At 24.7% G+C, this 22,114-nt stretch overlaps 2 protein-coding genes across 2 annotated transcripts in view; one reads left to right on the forward strand and one right to left on the reverse strand.

Moving 5' to 3' along the window:
- Positions 1–21,351, reverse strand: part of LOC114122794 (anoctamin-1) — a 104,251-nt gene extending 82,900 nt beyond the window's left edge. Inside the window, exon 1 of the mRNA XM_050201726.1 lies at positions 21,347–21,351. The gene's annotated coding sequence lies outside the window, so the exon portion shown is untranslated. The remainder of the gene's footprint in view (positions 1–21,346) is intronic.
- Positions 1–22,114, forward strand: part of LOC114122851 (spondin-2) — a 127,067-nt gene that overhangs the window by 31,379 nt on the left and 73,574 nt on the right. The window lies entirely within an intron of this gene.

Raw genomic sequence — 22,114 nt, forward strand, 5'->3', positions numbered from 1 at the left:
TTACTGCTGAGGTCTTCACTTAGAATTCATTTATTTAAGACTTACAAGATATAAATAATTGCTATGATTTATATATTGATAATATGTTTTCCAATATTTAAAAAAAAAATTTATTACTTGAGTAGTGAGGAAAGTTTAAAATACATTTATAGATTTTATGATATAGATGGATTTTAAATAAATAATGATAGGTTTTAAATTATTATTTTTTTAAATGCCAACTTTTATAATAATCAAACAGCTTAAAAAAACCATTTAAATAACTTTTTTCTTTTTAATTTTTAGTGTTATTTTTTCCGCAATGTCTATAAATTTAATAATCTTTGTGTGCACCTATATACAGGTTAAAGTTTTTGTTGACATTGCCCAGGATGAAAGTTTTTATTTTTTTGTCGTCCCTCAGGGGCTGTGCTGAGATTACACTACCCGGGGGTCTCAAACACTCGAATGGAGATTGCGTTTTAATAAATCCGTGGGGTATGCAGTAGTCCAAATGAAGACAAACCCTCTAGGGTGGTCGATGTTAGGATGTGGGGTAAAAAGCGATTAACGTAGGTACCATTTTTCGCGTGACCTTAAGCAGACGTTATTGCAATTTTAAATGGGGAATATTTCACATTTGTTCAAAATAATTTACAGTTCATTCTACAAAATGGTTAGGCGATTAAACTGAAATGAAATAGTTGCCAGATTTTAAATTGTTACATATTGATATTTGATTTTTGTTTTTTTTTTTATATACGTCAAAAAAATTGAACATGTTGTGCAGCATTCTATTCTTAAAGAAATTAAAAATGATCATAAATCTATGTTTTTAATTTTTGGATTTAGATAAAGTGTTGAAAAAATTCGTCTTTATAGATTAAGTTAGGTTAGGTTTTAAATTGTTTTATAATAAACTCTTGTAAAATTTATAGTGTAAAGATCTAAGGCTTGAAAATTTAATACAAGGATTCTTTTAAATTGTTCTTACTAAAGAAAAGTTCTTTTTAAAAAGTTTAGCTTAAAATTAAAATACATTTTTTTGTAACTAGTTATTTATACAAAAATTTTCATTGAAACATTTTGACAATAATTTAAATAATTTAGTTATTATTTTTTAAATATAATACAATTAGGTATAAGTTATTCATATATATTTTAAACTATTGAATATTTTTAGTTTTCATTTTCTCTTCGAATTTCTAAACGATAAAGTAGTGTCCCGAATTGTTAATAAGTAAGATAAAATTTCGTGTTTCGTTGATGGACATACATATGAAATTTATACATTTCACATAGTGACTTGTAAATAAAATTTGTCTTAAATAGTTCTATAAAATGTATTATAAGCTATTGTAATAATCATTTAAATAATTTTGATTTTCAATAATGATAATTTAATAAAACACTTTGTTCTTAGCCTGTGAAAGTGTGAACCAAATTGTATGTATTAAAAATACTTAAGTTATATCTTGTACTCTCTACCAACTAGGGTATTATGTAATATAAATAAAAAAACTTAAAGAAAATAAAGAGAGTAATTCTATTGAGAGAATTCATATTTTCATGTTTTTGAAAGTTCTTAGTTAGGTACCTATTTTACCATATAAATTATATTTACAAATATATATATATATATATATATATATATATATATATTATATATATATATATATATATATTTTTATTAACAATAACCAATATTTCTAACAGATTGTTAAAATCTATGATAAAAATCTTTAAATCCGTAAAAGAAAAATGATCTATTCGATATTGGCATGTTGAATTTTACAATGAATAATACGCGTAATTTGAATGAAGAATAAGTATATAAAAATAATATTATATTTTTTATGTATATATATTTTATAGGTATAACTTATATTCAGTATAATTACTATACTATACTTAAGTTAAAACTGAAGGTGTAAGTTAATTTTCTACTTCAATATGAACAGTACAGTACTATAATACTGCTATATAATATTTAACTTTTTTTTTTTACAAAATCTTAACATTTTGTAAATTTCTCATAAAATAATATATTTATATTCTTCCTTCCTACCTCACTAGTCGGTATAATATTATATATATTCCTTGACATTTTATCTTTAGCCCGATCATCATAACACCTGCACTTGCGTGTGCGTGTGTAATGCTTTTATAAACGCTTCGTTTGACACGTTTTCTTTTTCATCACAAAATCCACCACATGCAATATATATAATATATAATATAGTTTCTTATATACAATGTTTTTTTCACCGTCGTTTCCCTCCGTAAATAATGCAGTTACTCTGTGACGTGGTGGATGGATGTACGAGAGATAAGAAAACCGACGAAATATATTTTTTTTCTTTTCTCAGTCGACCTTAGTACTCGCTTATATCTTTATAATATATATATTATTAAGTATGTATTATATATGTTTATGTGTTTTTCTGTACCAAAGGTGGAATCCAAGATAAACAGCTCTGTGACGAGTGGCGATAGGAACATTAAAAAAAATATACAATATCTTTTGGCACTATTCCATTTCATCCGTTTACTTTTGCACTCGGTATTATTTTGTAGAGTAGGTAGTCTACATAATAATATTATAACATCTAACCCTAGATGCCTGGCGTTAAGTCTGCTCGTTATCCGCCCACGCACGATATTATTATAGGTATGGCTCACATTTTTTTAATGGCGGAAAAAATACAGAAACTCACCCTAGCTACGTAACATATTTTCATTGAATTTTCGATGTTGTTTATATATTATTATATCACTAGATACTATTCAAAAACACGTTTTCTCGAGATTTATAGTGAGTGTCCTATAGCTATATACAAGTACAAAAGTGTATATAACTATTTGTTGGTACATCATTCCCATCGTTATTTTTCAATAGACACCTAAATTATATTATACGTACAGAATAAACAGTAATCATTATATTTCAATCTGGAAAGAATTCGAATGGGTTCCCCTTAAGTCTTTCATTTCACAGTAGTTAAAGTATAAAGTTTGGCGTTTGATTTATTTTGATTGCTATCTGTGACTACAATTGTTTATTTCAGTGAATTGAATTGGTACACAAGTAATATCCTAGTATACCATAATTTTTGTTTCCATAATCATCTCACAATAATAACAGATATTCATTTGAAAGATTATTGTATGGATGATGTATTTTATTAATTTCAGTTATTAATATTCTTGTATGTGTTAGCGGTAATGTATGTAATACAGGCTAAAGCAGTTTAGTATTTTTAATTTACACTTTAATAATATACGTGTATTGTATGTACTCGTATTAAATGTATTTCATGTAATGTCACATTGTGAGTAATGTCGATGTATCTGATCATTTGTTTAATGTTAATTAAATAATAAATATTATTAACTATACTGAGTTATTTGATTATTAATTTTATCATTATTCGGTTTTTCATTGTACATATAACCGTAGTTTTTTAGTGGTAGAAAGTTACTTAAGTTAATACAATACAATTTGTTAGTTTAATAAATTTGTCATATTTTAATCTTTCTGGACAATTATATTATTATTAAAAGAAAATGTATTTCAAACACAAGTATTTCTGTTGGTTTTATTAAATACCTACATCATTTGAATACACAAACACAATACGGCTACTTGTTTATTGTTATACACTTAAACATCTTCTTTGCGTATACTTTGTTTTAAATTTTATAGATTTAAATATTAATGTACCTCGATTTTTTAAGCTTTTAAATTGTTATTCTTACAAAACGAATGTAATTTTTATAGTTCATACAATTTTTATAGATATATTATTTGCAAGTGCAAATATACAAGATAAGTGAGCATTATTTTTATATTACTTACAAAATATGCGCATATTAATTTTATAAACTACTTAATATCTATTTTTTAGAATCTCTAATATTTGTTTTTATTTAGATAGGGTTATTATCTAACATATGTAGTAGATCAGGGATTCCCAACCTTTTTATCATCGAGTACCACCAGACACTTTTTCAATCAATACGCGTACCACTTCAATTCTAAAACTAAATTAGGAGTCAAATTTTTTTTAACGTATATTTTTATGATTCATTAATTTCTTAACATTTTTTTTTATTGTTGGATATTTATGAAAGTAAAAAAAAATTTAAGTTAAAATTTCTTTGCGTACCACCTACGAGCTTTCCACGTACCACTAGTGGTACGCGTACCACGGGTTGGGAACCTCTGTAGTAGATATATAGATACATAGTAGGCGTTTTCACGTTAGCCCGTATTGCGTGATTAAGTGGTATTGAAATTGAACCATTTATAATTTTAATCAAATGAAAAACTGTATAAAAGCTATTCAAATCCAAATCATATAATTGTATTAAGTGACAATATGTAAAATATTATTACAAATTTATATTTTAATTTTTCATTAACAAAGTTATTAATCAATTGTTTATTTTTTTCAGGTAAGTTTACTTATGAAGTATATAAAAAAACATACAAGCATGTAAGTTAGAAATTGTTACATCATTTATTGCTTATTTTGAAAATTTAAAATAATAATAAACCTATCTTACTAACTTATATTATTAATAAAAAGTATCCATTTATATGTCCGCTAGTCTAGTATACACATATCTGCTTGTATTATATTATTTTTCATCTATTGTAATATTGTATTAATTTGATTAAATTGATTGTATCTATTTATATTTTAATTGGAACGTTAAATACCAATGTTTCAAAATAACTTGGCACTTTGTGAGGTTATGTGGAATATGAAATAATGTAGGTAAAAAGTATGAATAATGCTATAATAAAAATACGTTGGTATGCAAATAAAACGTAACCACTAACCGAGCATCAATAAGGTTTTATTAGTTCGTTTATGATATTCAAGCCATGCTAGGAGTTTCTTGTAAAACGGTCACGTAGACATTTTTTTCAATACTTTTTTTATGTTCTACCAGATCCATGAGCTTTCTTGTGGATAAAAAATTATCCAATATTGAGCAGCATGTATTAAGTTGAATAAAATGGTGAAAAAATATATCATATATGAATTATGCTTTCGTTATCGTCTGTATAAGATTCAGTGCAGCTATCGTGTATTTATAATTTATATAATAATAAGGAAAAAACCTATGTATATGTCTTTGTATAACACCTACAATAATATACATGCATATATTTCACATACGTAATATATTATAATATCGTATGTATGATTAGTATCTGCGTGATTTGAAAGATCGCATTTTAATTTTTTATCATGATATCTATAACAATGTATTGCAGTTTTATTATTTTATTTAAAACGTCTTGTTTAAAAAAAAATACTTATAGGTGTATCTAGTTTACCTATTATAACTGTTAGCTACGTCTACCTCAACACTTAAACTTTCTTTCTTTCTCTGATCATTATTTCTCACATGGCAATACTCACAAACAAAACTGTCGGTTGTTTGTAATACTCAGGTACACAGTTAGTGTAAATAAAAGTGCACGGGCGCTGCTGATTTATGTAGCGTGCGCGCGCGCTTTCACATTTCTTTTGTCGTCCGCGAGCTATAGGTAACGCATCACGTCCCTCGTCGTCGTTATAGCCCAACAATTTATAAGCTGTTTCTTCTACTCACCGTCAGCCGACAGACATCCTTGTCCAAGCTATGCCCACATGCACATGCGCGCGTGCTCACGAATATATAGCTGACGTTCGACAGACACGTGACGGGAATAAGGAAACGCGAACCCGTAGAATGTGTAAAACGGTAAAGATAGTTCAATTATCGATCGATATAATACCGTTACTACTGACACCGTACTGAGGTCCGTTTAATTTTTATTTTCTCAATAGTTATATTGTATTGTTATTTGGGAATATAAAATATATACGTACAATTGAAAAAGACCTCCTGTCATATACTCGTAGAATATAACAGAAGCAAGTAGTCTTGAGAAATTGAATTTATAATAAGTACCTATATAAACCAAATACATTTTTCCTGTCTATTGTTTTGGAACATTTTAAATTTGAAAATTTCTTAATAAATTCTGAAGAAAGTATAAATTTAATGGCGTCATGGAGGTTTAATGTCTTTTTTAATTAAATTGTATAACCTTGTTTGTTTCAATCTTTATAGCAGTATACCAATATAGGTATAAGCAAAATATGAATATTTGTGAACGAAGTTAAATTATTAACTATTAAACTTAACCTAACCTATCCTTAACCTAGTATTTTAATAAATAGGATTTTTGGTTTGTTTTTTATTATTATTACGTTTAATATGATATGTTGTATCTGCTACAAATTGATTGTTATAATGCATATTTAAATTATAATCATACGCTAAATAAATAAAAAAATATATTTAAATTATTAATATTATGTATGTGAACTTCAATTCTAATTGAACAATAAAGAATTATAATAATATTGTTTCACAAATTATATGATTTTCAATTATTTCAATTAATATGATTTGATTTAAGTTAGGATATTAATATTCAGCTTGTTCCTAGTATAATGACAAATGTTGTATTTAAAAACTACCTAGTATACCTATTATAATTTATAGTAGAACATTTTTAGCTATCTCATATATATATATATTTATGTATATTGTATGTTTTCATTTCATAAAAATATAGCTTATAATATTATTATTAAATATATAACGCATTACATAGGTATTAAATTGTAAAAAGTCATTCATAGATATTATGCACATATATACAAAAATTTAAATTTAGAACGATATGTTCATAAACATACTTATGTTACATGAATAGGTATATCAAAAACAGTTTAAATATTATAAATATTTGATGAAAATTTAGTTCTTAGTTATTTATTTTAGAAATAAATCACATTTATCGAGAACTGGTTAAAAAAATCACGTTTTCCTTTATATTTTACTGTTTTTTAAATTATAAAGTTTAGTACTTGATCTTCCAAGTGCATAAACTAGATTCACTTTTCTTCAAAAAAAGAGATGTTGAAGTTTTAAATTAAAGTATGTTTTTACTATAAACTAAGTACATGTGAATAAATAAGTCATTGTAAAATCAATACTTACATCTGTTTGTTTAAAATATAAAATAATTGTGTCGAAAAAGTTACAACTTATGTATTTAGTACACAATTTGTACGCGCATTAGTGAACCTACTAAAAAACGTTTTTTTTTTACAAATTGGCAATTCTCCAATTCCCTACTTTTCAATCTAACACTCACAATACTAAAAATAATTTTTTGGTCTAACATTTTGTACAAATACGTATACATTTCATACTATTATTATATTCCTATAAAAATTACAATAAGTTATTTTAGTAATGTGGGGGCTGGGAAAACTTCAAATATGTAACAGAATTTTTCGGTTTGAAAAGATTTTGCTAAAACGTCATGAATGATTGTACAAATTATTCAAATAAACTTTTTGCATTAAGTATTGATTTTAAAACCTTCTGTAAATCGTTAATTTTTAATTTAAAGGCGGAGAAGAGGATTATTGAAACATCTATACATTTTACACAATTCCTCACATAATCGTAATTATCTTCATATTATAATGGATATTTTAACTAGCATACTGGGTGATATTTATTTATAAATTAATAAATTACTGTTTACTTTTTGTTGCCTAGCAAATAATATTATATTTAATTATTTTTTACTGTATGACAAGTAATGATATAAACATTTGGTGAAAATTTCGAGTTTGTACAGTTATTCGTTTTCGAATTACATTAAAAAAAAAAAAACAAAACTGACTTGGTCAAAGATTGGATTTGCATAGAAATTCCGTTTTTCTTTAATTTTTTGTTTATTTTTCCCGATTATAAAAATAAAAATTGGGTATTTTTAGTTTTAAAAATAATGTATGTGACGACATTTTTTTAAATTATTTATTTATTAATTTTTACATTCATATTTTATAGTTGAATTATAATCAAATTATTCAAGGCCTACAATATTAATATACAATATTATACATACAACTGCTTTCATTATATTTATTGTAGAGAAATATTTTCTAAACTGTATAATTTTTGTCAATTTTAATTTACTTTGAGAATAATAACAGTATTGTACTTTAAATAAATGCTGATTACCTTAATGGCTTTTCAAAAATTTTTTATTATTCTCGTTGCTTTTGTTCATAAATATGTCCAATTCAATACGATCTCTCACTTGCACACGCAATTATTATTATTTGGCACAACACATTCAGTTTATTCTTTATACAGGTTTTGGCTCGTTCGCTTTCATTATTGAATGACAAAATCAGTAAATGTCTGTACCTATATCCAGACATGTGATTGCATCGTTCAGAATACGATTATATTCAGTATAAATTGCTTCGAATTCGGATGATATCGAACAAATAACGGGTATTAGCTACACTGTGCTTATATTATATTATGACAAGAAAATATACTACCTCTGGTTAGATTATGCAGATTGTATATCATGATACCCACATTTCAAAAATTTTGATATAACAATTCACTATTAAACAATATTGTTATTTTTTAATTTGTAATAGATAGGTTAGGGTACTAGTGTAGTTAAATAATTTTATCTTTTAATGTTATAGTACTAACCCTATTGTGATCCATCAAAAGAATTTTGTGACGGAAATTTGGGTCACAATTCATAGGCTGGAAATGTGGTTATCGATATTTTCCCTAATCTAAATTTCCAAATTAATTTTTTCCCGAATAGTATTTTACCCGAAAGTCCGTAAACCTGAAACTTTTTTTCTTGAACACTTTTTATTCGAATCAATATTAAAATCGATAAATTAAAATATGTATAAAATATAAAAATTAATAAATAAAATTAAGAATTACATAATAATGTATATACCTAGTGTAATAATTAAATATTAAAAAGACATATGTCGTTGTAACGACGGTAAAATGCAATGTAGGCAAGATACCCGTACTTTTCGTAAATATTATTTTTATGGCTCAGCATAAATGATTATTGATAGATTAGAATGTAAAGCAATAGTTGTATTGTAGTTATAGCTAATATACAATTTATATCTTTATCTATATACTATTATAAAGCTGAGGAGTTTGTTTGGTTGAACGCGATGAACTCAGAAACTATTGGTTCGATTTGAAAATTTTTTTTTTGTGTTGGATAGTCCATTTGTCGAGGAAAGCTTTAAGCTATATAACATTACGCTGCGACCAATAGGAGCGAAGCATCAGTGAAAAATGTTGCAAGAATGGGGAAAATAAATAATAAAAACTAGCTGACCCCGCGCACTTTGTTGCTCGTTAAAAATGCCAATTCTATAATATGATTAGAATTTTGATTAATTTGTTATTTAATATTCAGTTTAACGATGTTCAAAACTTAGAAATTTTCATAGACCATTTTGATTCTCAAAAAACTTGTGAAAGCACCACTTTAATATGCGAATTTCGTAAAATGCTTTCTTATTGCACACTAAATTTGTGGTACGATTTTACGAATGTACCGTGTAAATTGCAAGCATCGATCTATCATTGTTCACTGTTCAGGTTCTTCGTTTATCAGTCAGTGAGTTACTCTAGTCATAATATTATAGTCATTCTGCTTGCCGTTGCCGTGGGACTCTCGTATGATTATGCGAGCAGTATATTACCATGTAGGCAATCCACCCGTATTGGATTGCGGACCCCGCAAGATGTGTACGTAAGTTTATAATTCCTAACCATTAAGTTTCAAAGTTATATCAATTTTTTTTTTAATAGGGTGGATAAAATACAATAATGTGCCATCTCGTGGTTTTCATATTGTTATGTTAGTCTATTGCTGTGATTTTAAGATTTACTGTGGACATTGACTTATTTCGCTATTTCTTATTTTTGTTGTTATAGTTTCGACAAAATATAACAACAGGCTTACAATTTTTATATTCAATCATAACCAATAGTGACCTTAATATAGTTTATTTTCTTGCTGGACAGTGACAGTGACAGTGACAGTTGTTGTTTTTTTACATCCAAATTCCGTACTTTTCTGGTGGACTTTCCTAAAATTGTATTACATGAGTACCTTTTCCTGCGACCAATAGGAGCGAATCGTCAGTGAAAAATGTTATAAAAACGGAGAAAATAAATAATAATAATAAAATAATGTTACCATGGTTACCGAAAATAAAATAATAAAAATAATAATAATAATAATAATAATAGTAATAGTAATCATCGATATTTTTTATTTTTCATCGTATTTTTTCTAATTTTCCGTGCAACTTTCTTAACTTTTTTTTACATAATACCTTGTCCTGATAATTACGAATACAACAAAAAAATAATTAGCGAAGTCGGTCCAGCCGTTTCAATTGATGAATTGTTATACATTTTTGGCTCCATTTTTATATATGTAGACTGTAGAGATAAAAAAATGTTACTATGGTTACCTATATAATAATCCTATCTGGGTTATAACTGGGTTTTCACGGAAATAGTTCGGCCGTTAAACAAAAAAATAATAAAATAATTACATTATCAGTATACTGCTTTCCGGCATTAAGTACTTCAAATTTGACCCTAATATAATTTCAACCAAACCCATAGTTGATACACGCAGAGCAAATGACCGACAATGCCTACAGGCAACAAGTACATCGAGAATTCACATTTAATTCATTTTTTCTTTTAGAATTTGAGTATGAGCCCGATATTAAATACTACGTTCATTCATAGTATAAAAAACATTAAAAAAAAAAAAAACAACGGAGATGTGTGGGTACTATAAATATGTTAATTACAAAAATATTTTCAAAATGGAAATTGTTTGGTAAACGTGATAATACATTTTTTTGTGTACATTATTAGGTATTTATAAAAAAATATACTACCAACGTCTCTTTGACTATATTATAAGTTAGCAAATAATGTATATATTTTTTTCATATTAATTTTAATATTATTTATTTAAGTATCAAAAGAATTAAAAAGGCTTTATTTGATTGTTGATATAGAATTATTTATTTTTTGAAGGTCGTACAAATTCATAAAATTACCAATGGTAATGTATTGCTATGTATTCGTTTTATCCCAATTACAATTTTATTTCATTTTTATCAATTGTTCAAGCTTTTATCAATAACTTTTGTATTTTGTATATTATTTTTAAAACGAAAATGTTTAAAGAACATCAAAAAATGTAATGTGTTTATTATTATTCATATTTATATTATCACAATATTTTAGTTGGTAGTTCAATTTATTTTTGTTTTACATAATTTATAAGTATTTGTAAAATCTATATTAATTGGATCATCAATGAATGTTAGTGTAAAAGATAATAGTTTTTATTACTATAATTTTGTATAATTTTTTTTAATTCTGTGTACAATTATCGTTTTAAGAAAGTTGTTATTTTTCGAGTTTCAATTGAAAGATAAAAATATTTTAATTCTAGACGGATCATAAAAAAAAACAAGAATGTTATCATGTGTGTGGATAATGTGTATTATAGTAAAATGATAAGTTGTAATTTAATTTTTTTTTTAAATTTAAACATTCTGCTGTATTAAAAATTAGTTAGATAGTCACAAAGTACACATTTTATAATACATATAAGCGAAAAATTTATAAATATACACAGAATTCTATTTATTGAAAGGAATTATCTTATTATATTATTTTTCAATTACTGCAGTAGCCAGTAATTGACAATTTTGCTTTAACGAAGAAAAGAAAATAAGAACCTTATTCTTAAAAATATATTATTTTAGTTTGATTTTTAAAAATAAAAATGACACTAATTGCTATTCTTGTATTAAATGCGTATAAATAATATAATGTATTATAATATATAAATATATATATATTTTTTTTGGCATACTCAGAAAAATATTCTTAACTACACTTCTGTAAATAATATAATATAATAATTATTTAGTAGCTTTTGTTTACACTAAAATACGGTTTTTTTTTTATAATATAAGGTCAAGAGTTCAGAATGGTCATTTGTTTATGTGTTGAATTTTAGTTTAACCTAACTTAAAGTTGTTTAAAGTTTTTCTAGATTGAAAAACTAAAAAAATACAAAGAAAATCTAATTTTGCGTATTCTGGTGTTTTTCTTCTATCGTATTGTAGTTAATAAAATTGCTCATTTTTAAGAATTAAACACTAAACATTATTGTAATTACGTTCTTAAGAATTTTAGTTTTTAAATGAGTCTGCTTTTCTTAAACATACACTGAAATCACAAAGGTAAGTGTGATATTTCTTTTAATCACTATAGGAAAAATATAATATAAAATAAGTGTAATCAGTTGAAATTTCACTTTCGACAGGAAAAAATTATAATAGATGTTTTCAGTCATATTTTGTTCACAATAGTAACTTTTATGTACGTTATTCGGAAAATCACTTTTCGCAATACCATTCTTGCTGTATAGTATATAGACATCGAGAGCAATAATAAAAAACCTTTTAATATTATACAGTTCTGTTATTACTCCATTATTGAAAAGTTAGATGATAGTACCCAATCTCAACATTGTAGCATAATAGTGTTCATATTACATATTTTATATTTTGAAATGTAATATTATTTTAATTATTTTAGTATCTGGTAGGAATATCTCATATAACAATATGTACCAACTTAACATGTATTAAATCCAATACAGGTAATTTCATGTTTTACTTTTACTCTTTTACACAATTAGGATTGTTCTTTAATTCTATAGGGACAACCTTTTGTTTTACCGCCCTGAATGGACGATTCTGAATAATGGACAATAGGTATGGTCGTTGGTATGTTAGAGTGTCCTTTGGGGTTAACACAAAAGTGAACCCTTTAATTATGGTGTTACATCAGACAAATCGTATTAGATTTAGTTTATAGTTATATGCATAAAATACGAAATAGTTGTAATGCGATTTACAAATACTTGAAACACTTTTTCGAAAATTATTGTTGAACTATATAGTTTATACGGTAGCTAATCCATTTTACGAAGAAGAGAAACTTTGAATCTTGTTAGGGTTTTAGGCATCAGGATTTCCCAAGAATCATCTATTCTGGTATAGTTATCAAATCAACATGTTAGAGACTTGCCTTTAGATTGTAAGCAAAGTTTTGAATGGATTGGTTTTATAATGATACATTTTTATTTTTATCTGTTTCTCTATTTTCTCCTACCTGATCAGTAAAAATGTTTTTAATAGACAATAATCATTTTTGAGTGTGTTTCTGGTAAATAAAAATTTTTTTTGGAATTTTGGGAGATCATAATAAAATTCTCTGTATTTTTTTATTTATTAAAAAAAAAATAAATAAAAAAAATAACAAAAAATTAAAAAAGGAAATATATACTCAACCAATTGTACATATTAGTTTTCAATGAAATCCAAATTTAAGAAAAACGAGTAGTAAGTAATTACTTATATTTTGCACTAAAAATTTAAAATTGAAATTTTTAGAGATATTCATAATTATATAAAATTAAGTTTATATGGTTGTAACTCAAAAACGAATTACTGTATATACTACAAATTTTCACCAAATGTTTATATTATTGTTTTCTGTATACGGTTAAATTTTCAATATATTTTGGCTTTTTTTGAGCCATTCATTAACAACTGCATTTTTGATTTTTCCAAGTATTTTTTTTTTCTTGAAATTAGTTTCATAATCGAAAATTGAATACAAGATTTCTTATAAGCTGTTCTTATCGTAGTTAAGAAAAATCAAAAATCATAAATTACAATTTTTTTTTATAAATGTTTATAGTTAAAATTTTAACAAAATATACCAAAACGCGAAAATTTGCAAGTAATTTTGTAGTTAAAAATTCATTAAATGTTTAGTATTTATATCTAAGGTTAAAAAATTCAATACAAAAGTTTTCATAAGTTATATAATTTATGATAGGTATAGAGAAAAATCGAGGGTCATTATAGGAAAAAAATGTTATGAGCGTCTGAATTTAAAACTTTTACGAAATTGAGTAACGATAGCGATATTTTATCCTTAAACGATTTTCAATATTTGTTATTAATTATTATTCAAAAAGTATAAGTTATAGATACTTGAAAATTTCACCAGTTATTTAAATTGGAATTTACTTTACATAATTTAATTTTCAAAGTATTTTGCATGTTTTAAGGATATTTATATATATTTGAAATTTTTGTTTTTGTTTTTTTTTTTATTAGTGTTTGAAGTTCAAATACTGACAAAAATGTATTAAAAATTCGTCAAAAATTATTTTATAGGTATAATTCATAAATATTTTTATATAAGTAGCAAGAGTTGAAAATTTAATACAAGATTTTCCATAAGTTTGGTTTACAATAATTATAAAAAAAAGTTGAGCGTTGGATAATCAAAAAAAATTTATCTTCAGTTTAAATTTTAAATGATTACGAAATCAAACATGTACGTGTAAAATAACGATTATTTATTTATAGATATTTATTATAGTTAAAAATTATTATTTTATTATAATTAACTAGAAACATACATCAGTTGTTTAAATAGGTATTTTCTGTATATGATTTAATTTTGAGGTATTCAGGGCATTAGCACATAAACAACCTTTTTCACCACCTTTTTTTTTTTCTGTTTGGAATCGACGACGCCGCGGGAACTGCTTTCGCATTACTACCGCGGCGCCGCCATCGTTTATTGAAGAAAACTACAATATTATACATACGGTGGAGGTAGACGGGACAGACCCCGACTTATCCCCCCAAAATATATGGTACATTCATTTATAATACAGTATTTTGTTTTTTTTTTACCTTTTTCACCATCTAGGTAGTTAAAAATATATCCTAGGCTGACAAATCATCTTCGTTCAGAAATGTTTTTCGTACACAATGATACTTATCATTATTAATTGCATTCAAATGTAACGTCATACCCTCATGTGTTGTCTCCATTTTACACACGTACAATATAGACAAAACGCGTTTACGCAGATTAAGTAGAACTTGCTCAATTTTGTTTCTAGAGTAAGTATACATATTTTAAAATTGAATTGTGACAATATTTCTGAGGTCTTGGTTTCTTGACGCTGAGTTATTTTTTTAAAAATTTAAATTTTGAAAAATTAATGGTCATTTACAAATGTTGACATCTTTGCTATTTCTTAACGATATAATGAACGTTGTATTAGGAATTACTATGTAACTTATTTTTATACACTAAATATATAATTCATATAAATTTATTATCCTATTAAAACAGTAATGAATTGAAATTATATTAATTTATTGTTTTCAAGTAATTTAATTAATGTTAACAAAATATTAAAAAACCTAATCCTCTAAAATATATTACATTGAAACTTTTAGATGGTTTTTTTGTAATTACGAATTTAGTCAGTTCAGTTTTATAAATCATACTTAAAAATTAAAAACAAAATTTTAATCATACTTGAATATACAGAAGAATAATGCATTTTCATCGTAAATACGCGTCCCTGGGGATTTAGTTGGCACATTACCGGGTTAAAATGTATTAAAATGATATTTTTTCATTTTCCTCCCATTGGACACAACATTTTCATTTACTATCTATATGTATTTATAATTATATTGCTTAGCAATAGTCGTACAAACTAATTGTGAGTGTCTCTTTGGCTAAGGACTAATAGTATACTAATTTATTTATTTATTTGGTATTAAACGGCATGGCTCTGTTACAATAAGAATAAAATTACAATAATTATGAAGGACATGATAAAAATGTGAAAATTAATGTTGATGGACAACAGAAATTTAGATAATAATCTTTTTTTATATATGTATCATTTCTATAAAATATATTTTATTGCGATTTCTTAAATTTTAGTATGTATAGCTATCATATACCTATATAAACATTATGATCTTATATTATGTATCTTTTAAAATTATATAAGTAAATTTAGATAAAAATTGAGTTTTTGTCTCACCCAAAAATGAAATATATTAAATTTAATCAGTTTTTTTTCTTCAAAGTAACTTCTAAATTAACAAGCCAATATTTATTCTATTATAATATATAGGTGTTTTTGGTAATCAGTTAATTAATTTTATAGTCATGTTGAGTACAGTTTTTTTTTTTTTTATAATACAAATTCTATAGACTTAAAATACATTTTGCTTGGGTACAAATTATTAGTTTTATAAAGTTATTACATTTAAATACTTAATTGTATTGACTGACAAAATATCGAATGCTCTATTCTTAGATTTCAATCATCGATATAACTAAAATTTAATTTAAATTACTATAGAACATTGCATTATCATTTATGTATATTAATTAAAAATTTTGAACAATCATTTAAATCAGCGGTTCCCAATCTTTTTAGTCGGCGGTGCCCATGCATATATAAATAAATAAATACAGTAAATTGTAAATATTTTTTTTCGTTCTCGGATGAGCCGCGGTGCCCCTGAAATAAGCTCGCGGTGCATAGATTGGGAACCGCTGATCTATTGTATTTGGAATATACTCGAGATTGTGATGTGTACAATATGTGCGTGTTGTACGAGAATATTATATACATAGACATATCCGTTAAGTCGTATAGTAGTCAGTAGGTAGTAGCGTGCGTGAAGTATTATTTAATATACGAGGGCCGATCATTTATATACCTACGATGGTACACGATTTATATATACAAAAGTTATATCGGAGAATACTGTTTAATTATTTTTTTATAGATACTAGGTATATTAATATAAGTCATTAATGATCTTTTTTATTGTTTTTGTCCCTTCTACCACCTCCTCATACGGAATTATATAGCTAAATAATATATTTAGGGGTATACTCCAGTGTCTACAATATAATATACCGTTGAAATTGAATTATAATGATAAAATACTTGTTTGTTCGTGCATTATCTGCTCTGAAGCTATAGTGGGGAAATGAATAATAAATAATGGTCCGTAGGATTCATCCTAATTTAATTATAAATGTCTTTGTACATTAATATAAATAACCATTTTTTTTTTTAGGTAGGTAGGTACTATATGGATTCATATCTAAAGAATTTGTTATAACGTTTATTAAGTGTTAATGCTCTTTTAGACGTTAAATGCAAAATTCTCTATTTGAACTAAATGTATTAATATATTATACATAATAATATAAATAAATGTAATAACTGCAAAGTGTAACTTAAATTTAATTAATAGCATTATAATAATGAAAGTTCTTATTTTTAATTGAACCGCACTAGACCACAATGGCATAACAACAATAATTGGTCATATTTAACATTTAACATAAATGCATTTATAAATATTTAAAAATATTTGTCTGCGAACGAGAATTAAATTTTTAATGATATAATAATTATGGGTTATATATCCAACTATTATTTTAGTTAATCTAATAATACTTTTATAATCAATGTTATATTAGGTATCTTTATTTTTTGGTCTTTTTATTACTTTTTTTTGATATTTTTAATAATTATCACTAATACATTTTTTTTAACATCTTTTTGTACTTTTTTTATTTATTTGAAATTTTGTCTAACAAATATTTTATGTATTCAGGTATTCTGTTAACATGACATATTGAATTAACAATATCTTTAATTAAAAATATTTTACGGTAGCTAAATATTTTTTAAATTTAATTATAGTTCTTAAGTAGCTATACTTACATTTCATTTTATATTGCGTTTACCTGAGACTTTAATGTTTTATAATACATTCAATTTAGATACTGAATTATTATTAAGTTTATATAAATTATGTTCGTACAAAATTGGCAAGAATGTGTTACAATATAGATTGAAAATATAAATAATTTTTATTATTAGGTGTTCCGTATCAAATATGTCACTAAACGGAGTCTGCATATTATAATATTGGAGTAAATTATTGTTACATTAATAAAATTACAGACAAAAACTATTTTGTTTGTAAATCTTATATTAAATTACGTATCGAAAATAGAAAATATGTTTGAAAAATATACAAGAAGGTTGTAGAAATGTAGAATTCTACGGTAACTGTCAATATTCAAAATCCATTTCGGCAAAAAAATTTAATTACAAATAATTTATAAATTTAAAATTTTTGATTCTGAACGAAGTGATGAATGTATTGTTTATACAATGATATGTACCTACACCATAATTTGTCAAAATAATGCTTCAATTTAAAATTTCAGGGGTGATTTCCATGACAAAGTAAATATCCTTAGTGCACTATAGAGGTCAAAAGTAAGAAGTTTCTAATAGTTTTCAAAAATGTCTGAAAAAAAAAACAAAAATAAAGTGACAGTAAAACGGGAATTTCACGTAAAACCTTCGACGAAATCAATTTTTTTATTTTTCACTCATTATATAAATTTAAACAAAATTTTAATTACCATATATTTTTAGGTAACAATTTAATATTTATGTTAATATTAGACTTTACATTTTTACATTGAATTTAACTCTTGTATTTTATAACAATTTAACATTATATTATAGTTTAATTCTTATCGTATTGTTTAGTATCCTGTTTGTTTCTATATTTCTATGAATTATGTAATCAATTGTCATCTATATCACTGCATGTGCACTATTTTTCTATATAATATGTATTTGGGTTATTTAACCCGTTAAATTATTTAAATAAATAAATAAATACATAATTGATTTTAATGATAATCTTATTTATTATCATGTTTAATAATTTTGAAAAGTATAAATAATATAGTCACAACTTCTAAAAATGTATTTTTTATACTTTGATAGCTATAATACTCAGAATCAATACATTTTTCACGAATATATTCATTTGATAGTACTTTATTCACCAAAAACGATTCACCGTTATATTTTTCTCTGAAATGTCTTAGGTTAGATTAACCACCTTCTACAATCTATAAGATTACTTCAAAAATTTCAATTCCCCCAAATTTAACAGTCAATTTTTGCCAATGATGGTTAAGTAATTAACAAAAATTTAAAATTAAATTATCATAAATCTTTTCAAAATTAATTTTTTTAAATTTAATGTTAGTAAGTTTTTGTACATCACAATTTTGATCCATTTAATTCAGATTATTAGTTTAATATATATTTTTTAGAAATTTTCATACTGCTTAGTTTAACAATGAATAATTTTGAAAACAGTCATGCGATTAATACTTAATTCAAATTCCAATATTTAGGTTAGGTTCACAAGATGTTTTTTTAACAACTGTTTTAGAATATTATAACTATTGTGTTTGTAATAAAAATCGTATTATTACGTATTCATTTTACTTGTATAATAATATATATTGCATTGATATACAATTTTTTTAACGTTAATTGAATTCATTAGAATATCAAATAAAAAATTGTTTATATTGCCTTAATAATGTGAGTACGTATTTTTATTAATACAAAATATAAATTATACACACTCACAAATACTTAATTAACGAACATTTCTAAATTTCAAATCACAGTTTAAATGTTTTAAATATTTAAGTAGCCAGTTGGTATATACCAGGGGTGGCCAGCGAGAAGAGACTCGCGAGCTACCAAATATATTAATAAATATGGAAGAGACAAAATATAAAAAAGGTCATATTTTAATATAGGTAATACATAAATTCATATTAAAAAAATTTTTTTTGTAAAAATGTTACGATTAGATGCGAGCTGCAAAAGTCTATGACACGAGCCACATGGGGCTCGCGAGACGCGGTTTTGCCACCTCTAGTATATATACTAATTCATTTAAGAAATATAAATGTTAATAATTTAATACCGAATACAGAGTAAATAAGAATTTAGAATGTTATTAATATTTCTATCATAAATGTTTACTATAATTATTGCTTTCAATAGTTATAAAGAAATTAAACATGTAACACGAACGCATAAGTACATACACAATGGATAATTTTTTTTATGAATATTTATTAACACCATAATTTCTTTCTTTAGTAATTGATTTTTGCATAGGATTTATTTGTTTTACAGAAAAATTTTCCTCTAGTGCTTATAATCTATTTGTTGTTTATCTACCTATATATGATTATAATGATATAACTTATAATTAATACGAGTATTTTTGTTGGATAATTATTATCTAAAATTGATTAAAAATAGTGATTTAAATTTAAGACAAGTTGCTTTTAAAGTGATACTAGGTATATTATAATCTATAACACATTATTACCACGTAATAGGATTTGTCAATATATTCCTTTAGTCCTTTTTCTGTGCATTTTATTGACCATTACAATTCGTGTGGTTGATTTCCCCAGAGAATCAATGGATAACTACTATGATACTGCAACGAGTAGTGAAAGACAAATGGGTGAATGAAAATAACCTACTAGAAATGTCGATTGATTTTCTTCTTTATTTGAAGTAAAGGATAAAGAAATTGAATAAAAACCATACCAAGAAAAATACCATAAACGTGATTTATTGTTGTCTAGAAAGCAATTAAAAAGCTGATAAAGATTGTGTATTAAAACTGTTATAAGTTAAGCTTTTAAGAATGTATTTAGGCAAGATATATTAATTAATTACTGACATGTAATGGTAAAATGTTAATACTAAACATGTTTATTATCTTGATTTTTTTTAACTTTTTAAAATTATCTTAACGTCATGACTCTTTCATTTTATAGATCGTTATTAAATTTAAATATATTAAAGGACTGAAAATCGAGAACTTAATGTACAATAAACCACATTATGATAATTATTTAACTTTAAAATGAGAAAAAAATATACAAACAAATAAGTAATTATTGTTGTTAACAACATTCAAAGCATTTTAAATTATAATATAATACAGTTATGAAAATAGTTATTAAGTTTTTTACAAACATATGATTGCTGCTTATAATAAATTTTAATAACATTTTTTTTTTAACTCCATATATTCTTTTTTGCTTACTTTGTATCTTATTATGTATTCATAAATAATATTTTAATTTAAATGATGTATATGTTAGTTATTTATAGTATATTTATTATAACATATTATCAATATAAACAAATATTTATGCATATTTAATCAATAATATTATGTTAGTATAAATTTAGAATATATAATAGTTAACTTTTATTAAATAAACTTATAAACCCTTACTTATCTTATTTCTTAACGCTAGAAAACCGCTATAAGTAATTTTAAGTATTGTTGAATTACGGCGCACTCCATAGGTTAGGTTAGGTTCCTGGACAACAATTTCCATGTCAAAAATGGGTAACACTTAACCAACTACGTACAGGTAATGTTCGATCCAGATAAATGCTTCATAAATGGTAAGTGAGAGATCATTCCGACTGTGATTGCAATTTGCAGTACTCATTGCAGTCCATTTTCCACATAATAAGTGACTGCCCTTTTCGAACTTTTAACTGATCAATGGAAAAAATCTAAGAAACTATTGAAAACGCGATTAATTGGATAATGACATAGTAATTAACTAGAACATTGTAACTAGTTATAGATATCTTAACTAATGTCAACATTGGGAAAGTTACCCTTAGGTATTGTAATTTTAATATTAAGATTTAATTTAATATTTTTTTTGTAAATTATATAACTGTAACATGTCTGTTAGCTTGTATATCACACCATACGATAATAATAATCAAATTTGAATACAGCTATTATCGTTTTTAAACTTAAAAATGTTATTTATGTAGGTATCTATGTCATTATGCGTTTTATCATAAAAAGTATGCATAAGGGGAATTTTAAATCCACTTCACAACCTAACCTAACCTAACCCCATGTTCAGCTTTTAAAAATAATTTTGATTTTGATTGAAATTAAGAATGCATTTTTAAACACATATTAAAATTTTAAATATTGAGCAAAGCATGTTAACTACTCTATATGATCATATAGATAAATGATAACAACTGCATGGTCACTGAAGAAATATATACTCAAAATATATTATTTACTGCAGAAATGAAATAAAATTAAAAATATGTTGTTTATGAAAAGTATAGAAAAAAGTTTTGTGAAACACTTCAACTAAACTTTAACCACATTAAAATTTGTTTTATTAAGTTATAACTACACATAGAATTTTCTTTGGAAATAAGATAAATCGAGTTCTAAATTTTTATCAACAATTTCTGAAAAAATAATACGTTTGCTATTGATTAAGGCAGCTTAATCAATTAATTTCATTTTATTAA

Source organism: Aphis gossypii, chromosome 2, assembly GCF_020184175.1.
Source record: "Aphis gossypii isolate Hap1 chromosome 2, ASM2018417v2, whole genome shotgun sequence".
Classification (NCBI taxonomy): Eukaryota; Metazoa; Arthropoda; class Insecta; order Hemiptera; family Aphididae; genus Aphis; species Aphis gossypii.